Source organism: Oryctolagus cuniculus, chromosome 2 (genome assembly GCF_964237555.1).
Source record: "Oryctolagus cuniculus chromosome 2, mOryCun1.1, whole genome shotgun sequence".
Lineage (NCBI taxonomy): Eukaryota > Metazoa > Chordata > Mammalia > Lagomorpha > Leporidae > Oryctolagus > Oryctolagus cuniculus.
In genome coordinates this window covers 52921326-52931285 of record NC_091433.1, presented here as the reverse complement: position 1 = coordinate 52931285, position 9960 = coordinate 52921326, and the positions used below count along the sequence as shown (strand labels likewise).

Below are 9960 nucleotides of genomic sequence, written 5' to 3'. Positions count from 1 at the left end.
TAATGAATAGGCAGCTTGCTCTCTCTCCCTCTCTCTCTCCTTCTCTCTCTTTCTCTCTCACTCCTCTCTTCCTCCATCCCTCTTTGCCTTTCCTCTCTGCCTTTCAAATAAATTTAAAAAAATAAATTTTAGCCGGCGCCACGGCTCACTAGGCTAATCCTCCGCCTAGCGGCGCCGGCACACGAGGTTCTAGTCCCAGTTGGGGCACTGGATTCTGTCCCGGTTGCCCCTCTTCCAGGCCAGCTCTCTGCTGTGGCCCGGGAGTGCAGTGGAGGATGGCCCAAGTGCTTGGGCCCTGCACCCCATGGGAGACCAGGAGAAGTACCTGGCTCCTGCCATTGGATCAGCATGGTGCGCCGGCTGCAGCGCGCCGGCCATTGGAGGGTGAACCAATGGCAAAGGAAGACCTTTCTCTCTGTCTCTCTCTCACACTGTCCACTCTGCCTGTCAAAAAATAAATAAATAAATTTTAAAATAAGTATAAACTGAGCTATTATATTCTATTTTTCATTGCCAAAGCTATCAACTGATATTCAAATAATGCAACAATAGACTTACTATTGAAAATAATTGCGAAACAGAAAAGAAACTACAAGACACAGAAATAAAATAATTTTATAAAATGGTAAGGTGCACATGACTACCATACAGGTGTCAATCATGCACTTGAAACAGGTGTGGCTTCCTAAAACAGCTTTTTTGTTCTGTAAATCAATGAAGGTCATAAAAGAGGAAGAAAAAAAATTAAAAATTGGAAAATGCATTAGTCAAAATAAGGAGGTAATTAACCTAGACAAAGAGAGTGTTATTCCAGAGAATTCAATATAAAGTTACACAATTAAAGGAATTTTGATGGATCCTTCTAACAAGAAAACAACTGTATTTTCAGAATGGTAATTTAAACTCAAATGTCTAAAACTCTTCAGGGAATCTCTGTAGCCATCTCTGTTAGAACTTAAATGTCTTCCTTTAAGTTAAAACCAATAACTTCTTAAAGAATCTCACAGAGAAAATGTTCCCAAATACACTACTAACTTTCTTTCATGATCTTCAACACAGATCTGGCAAATAGAAAGTCTTCAATGTTAGTTGAATGGCTGAGTGAATGAATTCATTTGCATTGATATTAAACAAAGTGATATCAATTCTGGAAGAGTAGAATACATTAAGAGACAGGCTTACTTCATGAAAGGAAGAATTTAATAGGTACCACTATAACTCTAGGATAGGGCATTATAAAACCAAACATATACTCCCAAATGGAAATGTTTATACTGGAGATGTTAGCAATAGTTAAATTCTGTTCAGTTTTTCTTATTTATATTAAAATATATAATAATCTCTTAGATGAAATAACTGATATTTTCCAAATTTTAAAACAATAATTAAAATTGCCAACATAAAGTATGTACTTGTAAGTATTATAAAAACATTCTCTTTTCTACTTCTATACAAAATAATAATCATTGCAAAATAAGTGCCCTTTGTTTAATACTGTGAGCCTTTATACATACACACATTTAAGGGATTTCTAAATAAAGTTATTTATATGAGAAGTTCTGTAAACTTAAAAATCTTCACTAAAAAGATCAATTTTCAAAGAAACATCCATTTATCCTCAAAAACATTATAGTCTATCTTATGTAGCAAGTGTATATTGTGCATTCACTATGAGTCAGCTCTATGCTAGGCACTGAGCCTAAAAAATCAAGGTCAAAGTCGGAAGTTCTGAAACTTTCTCCCTTTATCATTTCATATTACCCTTAGTGACTCAATCATTTTTCCATAAAGTCAAAACTTTCTAATGGTTCCTTGTACTAAGCACTTAAGTAAGAAGTATTCATGTCTAATAGCATGGTCACACTTTTCCAAATTAACATAAGTTGAAGGGGCCAGTTCTATGGCGTAATGGGCTAAGTCTCTGCCTGTGGTGCCGGCATCCCACATGGGTGCCAGTTCGTGTCTCAGCTGCTCCCCTTCCTATCCAGCTCTCTGCTGTGGCCTGGGAAAGCAGAAGATGGTCCAAGTCCTTGGGCCTCTGCACCCACATGGGAGACCTGGAACAAGCTTCTGGATCCCAGTTTCAGATCGACTAAACTCCACTATTGCAGCCATTTGAGTAGTGAACCAGTGAATGGAAGTTTTCGCTCTGTCTCTCTCTGTCTCTGTAACTCTCTCTCTCAAAAAATAAATTTTTAAAATATATAAGTTGAAGAAAATAACATTTTATTGCTAATATGAACAACGTCAAGGGTACTTCAAAAAAGGCAGAAAATGGATTTAAAGGATATTTGATGCAAAAAAAAAGTTGAATCCATGCATACAAAGGGAGGTCTTCAATATTTTCATGGAAAATTTATGTTACGAAAAAAGTATTCATGGATGATCCTCAAACCTTAGACACCATCACCCTCATTTCCTGTTCCAGGTGGTTCTTGCTTTTTTAATCACAGCAAATGCAGAAAAACTTAATTCACAAAAATATAATGCCATGAAAAGGAATGTAGCACAGGGGCAGGCAATTGCAGAGAGTCAAGTCACTGCTCAGGACCGAGCATCCCATTTCCCATTGCCAATTTGAGTTCTGGCTTCTCTGCTTCCAATCCAGCACTCCTGATGACACATCCTGGGAAGTGATGGCTTAAGAGCTTGGACCCCTGCCAACCATGTGGAAGGTGAGTGGAGTTCCTGACTCCTGGCTTTGGGCTGGCCCAGCCATGAATGTCGTGCACATTTGGGCACAAACTAGCAGATGGAAGAGATATCTCTTTCTCTATCTCTCTCTTTCTCTCTCTCTCTCTCTCTCTCTCTCTCTCTGTGTGTTTGTGTCTTTCAATGGCTGTATCTCTCTCTCAATGAAAATAAAAGAAAAATATGACATCTTAAATTTCTATTAAAAAGTAGTATAGTATAATCTAATTCTAAAATTGTGAATTACACTGAGCTAATAATTCAGAATCTGGCAAACACCACTGTGTTTCTCTTAAAATTTAAAATATGAACAACATGGAGAGCTCCTATGAATCCACTGTGGTGCCACAGTTTAGGAACAGTGGGTGTAGCTAATAAGTAATACAAAGTATTTAGAAATGAGATAAAACACAAAAACAAATAATTACCATCCAATAATGAAAGTGCTACTCTAGGGCCAGTGCCATGGCTCACATGGTTAATCCTCTGCCTGCGGCACAGGCAACCCATATGAGCTCCAGGTTCTAGTCCTGGTTGCTCCTCTTTCAGTCCAGCTCTCTGCGGTGGCCTGGGAGGGCAGTGGAGGATGGCCCAAGTGCTTGGGCCCCTGCACCTGCATGGGAGACCAGGAAGAAGCACCTGGCTCCTGGCTTCAGAACGGCGCAGCACCGACCATAGCAGCCATTTGGGGAGTGATCCAACAGAAGGAAGACCTTTCTCTCTGTCTCTCTCTCACACTGTCTACAGCTCTACCTGTCAAATAAAAAAAAAAATGCTACTCTATAAGAAGACTAATAAGAGTGATGGGGAAAGTTAGTCCAGATTTTATAAAATATTAGATTAAATAGCCATTTAAATCTGCTATTTCTGTTGCTTATATCTTCATGGTGTTGTGTTCTGGATTGTCCAGATAGAAAGAACCAATGAGACTCACCAAAATGCAAAGAACAAAGGGACTTTATTTGTAGGTCGAGCATGCGGGGGCCCCAGCCTCCTGTGCAACGCAGTGCTGGGAGACCAAGAGCCCCTTCTCTTTGTTCCTGGAGTGTTTATAGTCTCCAGCCAAACAAGTATTAAGTCCGCATTCCTTCTTTCCCCTGGCCCTGCAGGACCAAGGACAGCCCACCTTATTGGTTGCCCCCACCTGGTCCTGCCAGACCAAGGACTGCCCGGTGTCAGGTTTCATCTTCTCCTACCAGGTGCATCCTGGCCCTAGCCAGTTCCTTTGTCTTGTAAGAAGCCTCTCATGGCATGGCTCTGGCATCTCACAATGGGTTCTTTGGCAAAGGGAATAGATAAAAGCTAAGTGGAAGTAAGAAAGGAATGGACTCCTAAAGTGAGAATAAATATATGGACAATCATTTGGTAATTGAACTATCCCCTGCATGGCTAGCAGACATTAGAAACTACAGCAAGATATAAGAGATACAGTCAACTGTAAATGTCCTTTACTTTCACAGCTCCTACATTGTCCCTTGGACACAGTGACTCTTTTGTGCTGCTACAACTAGAATGATTTAGTAGATGTCTAATACATGCTTTTGTGTTAATTAGAAGACACAGAACAAATGAGAACAATTCAAGAAGTCATATTTGGGGGCCAGCACTGTGGCTTAGCAGGTAAAGCCGCTGCCTGCAGTGCCGGCATCCCATATGGGCATCAGTTCCATATGGGCTGCTCCACTTCCAATCCAGCTCTCTGCTATGGCCTGGGAAAGCAGTAGAAAATGGTCCAACTCCTTGGGTCCCTGCACCCACGTGGGAGACCCAGAAGATGCTCCTGGCTCCTGGCTCCTGGCTCCTGGCTCCTGGCTCCTGGCTTCAGATCGGCGCAGCTCCAGTCGTTGCAGCCAATTGGGGAGTGAACCCGCAGATGAAGATCTCTCTCTCTGCCTCTCCTTCTCTATCTGTGTAACTCTTTCAAATAAATAAATAAATAATTCTTTTAAAAAAATAAAAAAGAAGCCATATTTGTAAGATACCAGTAAGTACATGTTTTTACTGTTTATATTCAACTTGCTTACAAAAAAAGTATATAACAAACAGTATTACATATCCAAACTGAGATCAAAGCTTTGTGATTGAAGTTAATGAAACACACTTGGTCTGTGCATCAGTGCTGTTGTGGTAAGTGTGAAGACTATTGCAAAATTTTGGATCAACTTCCAAAACAGTGAAGACAGCTGGGGATTTACAACCAAAAAAGCACAATGAGGGGATCAATAAATGGAAAATAATTAGTAACAGGAGATACCAAGTGAGGGAGATTCTTACTAAACCAACATAGCATATTCTTACTGAAGACCAGGGTAGGGGATATGAAATCTGATCAGATATCAAGGGTAATCCCAAATCAAAAGCGAGAAATTCTGACAAAACTGAATTAGCAGAGTTCTTGCTAGAATTGGACTAAGCTAGCCCAAGATAGGGCTAGATGAAAAGAAAGCTCAGAGGAGGCTGAATACCATTTAGTCAAGGACAATCCTTGTCAGTTTGAATCCAGAATTCATCATCTATATTAACTCAAAAGTGAAATACTCTTCTCTTCTTCCCCACTCCTACCCCACTACAGATAAACTTTGGATGCATGGAAGACTTTAATGAAGTTTGGGCAGACAGAGTAAACACTAGAGAATTGTAAATAACTAAGTAAAAGAGTATTAGCCCCTCCATTCAAAATTTCCTTTTGGCCATCTCACCACTTGAGATTTTCACCCATTAACTCACTCCCCAGGAACAGATTCACTCCAAGTGTTGCTGGCCTTCCTATCTCTACTCATCTCTGCCTCCATACCAGCTCCTCCTGGAATTAATTATTTTCCTTGTGTATAAAGCAGATTAGTTCAATGTCTCCAGTACCTACTTCAAAATTCACTTCAAAAAATATATTAATTTACTTTTTTGAAAGGCAGAGTTACAGAGAAAGAGAGAGAGACTGAAAGATAGAACTTTCATACCTTAGTACACACATGGCCATAATGGCTGGGGCTGGGCCAGACCAAAGCCAGGAGACAGGAGCTTCTTCCAGGTCTCCCATATGGGTCCAAAGATTTGGATCATCTTCCACTGCTTTCCCAGATACATTAACAGGGAGCTGGATTGGAAGTGGAGCAGCCAAGACTTGAACCAGCACCCATATAGGATGCTGGCATCACAGGCATAAATATAACCTGCAGCACTACAATGCCAGTCCTAAACTTATTTTCAAGCTCACACTTAACAGCAAAATCTGTCATGGCACTCCACTGAACCAAAAGTGACATTTCTACAGTTAGTCACACTGAAGATTGGCAAAGACCTCTTTTAAAAATAATTTATATTTTAATATCAATTTCCTTTTCTACCAATCTTATAATTTCAATCTTTAACTTTCCTAAATTCTTGATTGTGTCCAAAATTAATGACCTTCTCAAAGAAAAATGTATTCAATGATATTCATCAAAAATGGAAAGGCAGACTTTATTCAAAAAGACTATTAAGATACATGTAGACACCACTATAATGGGGTCTTGTGGTGGCAGAGAAATATTGACCTCTACTCCAAACAAAGCAAGGAAAAATGTGAATTTATATGCATAGACAAGAACATGGTGGAGATCATTGAATAAAAAAATTTCTAAGAGCGAATACCAGGGATAAGGGGAATATTAGCTAAACTATTCTTACTGAAGGCAGTACAGGATAATCAGATATTACCCAGAGAGTGGTGAAGAGAAAGGAACCCAGCTAAATGTCATAGGCTGATTAAGTTGATTTATCAGGATTATTGCTAAAATTTCACAATCCATAGAAGAACATAGAAGCTCAATAATCAAGACCTACTTAAGAGGTTCAGAAAAGCCTAAAGAAAGTTTGGTCAAGGATAGTCTTTAGCACCTTCCACTCTTGTCTGTGAATGTTTTGTTTCTCAGTCCCTCCCCAATCCTCAGAGGGAGGCTTCAAGAAACCAAACTCTTTTTTATTCACTTCTTTTACTTCAATGAATTGATAAATTCCTTTGATTCTCAGGGTCATACCAAATGTGTTATAATTTCTATGATAGAATTCTCATATCAATGTGATATTAATAAAAAGATTAGGTTCAGCGCAGTTAATAGATATAACTCTCAGAGTATAATACCTTCCATTCCTCCCTCCTTCTTTCCTTCCTTTCTTCATTTCTTTCTTTTTTAATTTTTGAGATAACATATTTTTAATCCTTTCTCAGTCCCATCCATGGCTTTTCAAATGCTATAAATGCTTTGTAAAGAAAAAAGAATATGAATCAGGATGAGCAAAGAAGAAAATTATTTGTTGTTAAAAACATGAAATCACAATCTATTTCCTTTTACAAGACTGGAGAAAGTTGTCTGAGCTAAAAAAATTCAGAATTTCAATTCAATATATTTCATGGCAGTGTATGAAATTATTCTAAAATCTTTTTTGATGAGAAGCTGTCAGTCTCCAAAACATTCTATTTAATTGCCTGCTTTCTTTATTTTTTAATTGAGATGCACAACCAATTTCCTTTACTCCCATCTTTCTGAATGAATAAAGATGCTTTTTCATCTCCTGTCAGTGTCCCCCAAGACAAGGTAAGTATTAAATGTGTGAAAGCAGATACCTGTGAACCTCACAGAAGAAAGCAGAGCTCTCTAAAAAGTGAGAAAGGAAGGAGATTTCAGCAAGACACAAGTCTCAGAAATGCTGTTTGCAGACAGGTGAGTTAATGATTACGTTTGATCTCAGCTGGAACCATCTAGTACTTGCAATTCATTATTCAGGCAATTACCAGTAATAAGAAGTTTCACCAGAAATACAGCAACTGCTTTTCAAGACTATTTTAAATTACAGCAGCAATAGTTACCTGTCAGGAAATTACTAATAGATGAGTGGCAATAGGCATATATTAACAAGTAGAGTTTAAAGAGATAATGTTATAAAGTTCTTTCTTAGTTACATTCTTGGGGAAAAAAATCAATATATTGTGCAAAGACAGACAAATGGATCAACAGTAGCGATTATAGTGCATGTTGCTCTGATTCACATTTTATTAACCCATAGATTTATTGGTGTGATTTGAAATACCATCCACTCCCCCTGCAGGAAATGGTTTAATTGTAAGATCAGAACACAGGAAGCTACCTCCAAGTTCTCATGCTTTTTTTTCCCATATTATGCTGCCCTCCTATGTAAATAGGTATAATCCCCTTGTCCTTAGACCTTGAATTTTATTTATTTAATTTTATTTAAGTTGTTTCAGGCTTATTGCCAGGTATTTCAAGAAAATAATTTTAGAAAATTTAGTAAAACACCAAAATATCATCTTTGAAATCCACCTTAGCTATGAACTTGGTAGAGAAAGCTATTTACATTTATACTTATATAAAAAAAGTGTGGTCACCAGTGCTCTGAAACATGCCCAAAACTATTACTATTATTGAGTAAGTCTGTATAACTAGGCTATCATCAACATAAAAAGACTTTTTAGTATGCTTCTAATGCTTACATTGCAAAGAGTTGGTTTGAAATATTATGCTATTCCTCCCAGATCAATTTCAAAGAGTGTGAAGTAGAAAGCCCATCCCAGCAGACTTCCAAAACAGCAATATTTGGAGTTTGAAATATGTAAGATTGTAGGCAAGTAGTCAAGTATGTACATCTTGTGCAGAGTATGTGGATAAAAAATCATAATGAAAATAGAGTGAGAAGAGCATATTATAGGACATATCTGTTTTGGTTCTTGTTGTATGATATATACACTTATTATCATAAGCCATAAGATGCAATGAACACATCAATCACCTAAGCAGCTTACATATCACACACAAAGTGCTGCTCATGCTATAAAATAAAATAAAGCTATTAATTTCTTTGCCTCAGTCAATGAGCCAAAACCTTGAAAATGAATTGTCATTGTAAACACTTCCTAATATCACCCCCTCTAATATTTATTAAAACCTCTGATGATGGCAAGTCTACACACATGAACTCTTGATTTTCCCCGTGCAGAAACTGACTTCAGTTGATTCCCCTTCACTGGGTTTTTTCTGTCTCATAAATTCTAACATGAGAAGTTTAACTTCAGAAGAAAAAAAAAGCCAAAGTCCAATACTGCTATTTATGATGTATATAAATCTGAGTCATTTCAGCATCACTTGTTCATGTAAGACGAAGAACAAGTTCTATTGATTCCCACAAGTCTAATCTAGTGCTATTTCCCTTAGGATTTGATGAAACCCAGCCATTTTCCTGCATTGTAATGACTCTATCTCCTCAATAGCAGTCATTCATTGCTGTATCTTGTAAGTCTACTAAGGTGTATGGCTCTTTTACTAATACTGTGATGAATATCTGGTACAGCATAATAAAATAGCCTACACATTATAATTCCACCTTCTGCTCTACATAATTATAATTACTTCCCATAGGAATAGAAGGTAGTCTTTTGTCAACTTGTTTGTTCTTATTATTTTCAAATGAAGCAATAAACAGTTTTGAGATGAAGGACTTGGAAGAGTTTTTAAATCATCAATGGGAAGAAACTAAAATAGCAACAGTTGCAGTCACACTAGAAATTTGGAGAAATGCAGATGAATACTCAGATTTCTTTGGTTAGGACACATTTTAAGAAAGTAAGGTTCATGAATTTGCATGTTAGCCTTGCACCGGGGCCAGGCTAATCTTCTCTGTATTATTCCAAAATAAGTTTACAGCATTTTCAGGTATAGATTTACATCAAACAGTTCCAATAAATACGTTTTTTCAGGGCTTTAACATTCAAAATATTATTCAAAAATAATAATAAGAGCAGTTAGTAGCTATTGAGGCTTAACATGTGCAAGCTTTGCATTAGCAACTTAGTGTACACTACCATATATAATCCTAAATAATGCAAAGAGCAAATACTGTTATTGTTCCAACCTTACATGTAAGAAAAACATACTGAGCAAGTTTGTTCTGAGAACAATGGGTTGTTATCATAACGGATGGGGAAGTGTAATCATCACTCAGATTACCCTCCTGTACAGTTTCCACGGATTCATATCTGCCCTTTGAACAGAAATAACCATAGTAAAGAAATGTAGAAGCTGAGATACCAAAAGCATATGGTTTAATTTCTTTGAAGCCCTTAAAAAGGAATAGTATGGATGAGAGATACTGTTACAGTATGGAAAGCAGTAGATTTGGCTTTTTAGTCTAGGAAGCTTACACCTAGAATGAAGATTAGGAATGTGATAACATGGGCAAATGAACAGTTCTCTGGGGCATCTGTCAACTATCTTAAAC

The 9960-nt window shown here is 37.6% G+C and overlaps 1 non-coding gene across 1 annotated transcript; it reads right to left on the bottom strand.

Annotated features, from left to right (window-relative positions):
• Window positions 1-9296: 9296 nt before the first annotated feature.
• On the bottom strand, window positions 9297-9403 carry LOC127490430 (U6 spliceosomal RNA). The gene has a single exon (XR_007918384.2). It is a non-coding gene; the product is annotated as a U6 spliceosomal RNA (small nuclear RNA).
• Window positions 9404-9960: the final 557 nt, after the last annotated feature.